Below are 752 nucleotides of genomic sequence, written 5' to 3'. Positions count from 1 at the left end.
AACCACTACAAGGCTTTATAAAGGCTTCTAACGTTTGTAATTTCCACTTCAAAATGTCAGACTTGATTTGATGAAAAAAATGGATCAACTACTACAAAAAAATGTCCCTTAATTTACAATCCACACGAACAAACACATTTGCTGCTGTTTTCCTGCTGTGAGAAACTGGGTCAAATTAAGAGATGGCATCTGTAAGTGCATTCATCTAAAGATATCTAGGTGAGACAACCACATATCACAGTCAGATATACAGGATACCAACATTCCATTCCTGCTAAACAATGGATATATAGATGTCTAGGTGGATATATAGATGTCTAGGTGGATATATAGATGTCTAGGTGGATATATAGATATCTAGGTGAGACAACCACATATCACAGTCAAATATACAGGATACCAACATTCCATTCCTGTTAAACAATGGATATACAGCATTTAGCAACAAAACACATTTTCACACACACATCTAAAATCTAGAACAGTTATATAGAATGTACCCATAAGAAATACCTTCTGATTAACAAACGTTTTAGAATATACATTCTTAAACAAAATAGTCAGCTCACCTCTTAGCTTTGGTATCATGTCCCCCAGAGACACTCATTTTAGAGGCAGGACCCCCCTCCTCTCTCTCCCCAGAGAGACTCATTTTAGAGGCAGGACCCCCCTCCTCTCTCTCCCCAGAGAGACTCATTTTAGAGGCAGGACCCCCCTCCTCTCTCTCCCCAGAGAGACTCATTTTAGAGACA

This window comes from Salmo salar, unplaced genomic scaffold (assembly GCF_965601325.2).
Source record: "Salmo salar unplaced genomic scaffold, fSalSal1 ptg000335l, whole genome shotgun sequence".
NCBI classification, from domain to species: domain Eukaryota; kingdom Metazoa; phylum Chordata; class Actinopteri; order Salmoniformes; family Salmonidae; genus Salmo; species Salmo salar.
Note: the sequence above shows the minus strand (reverse complement) of the source record.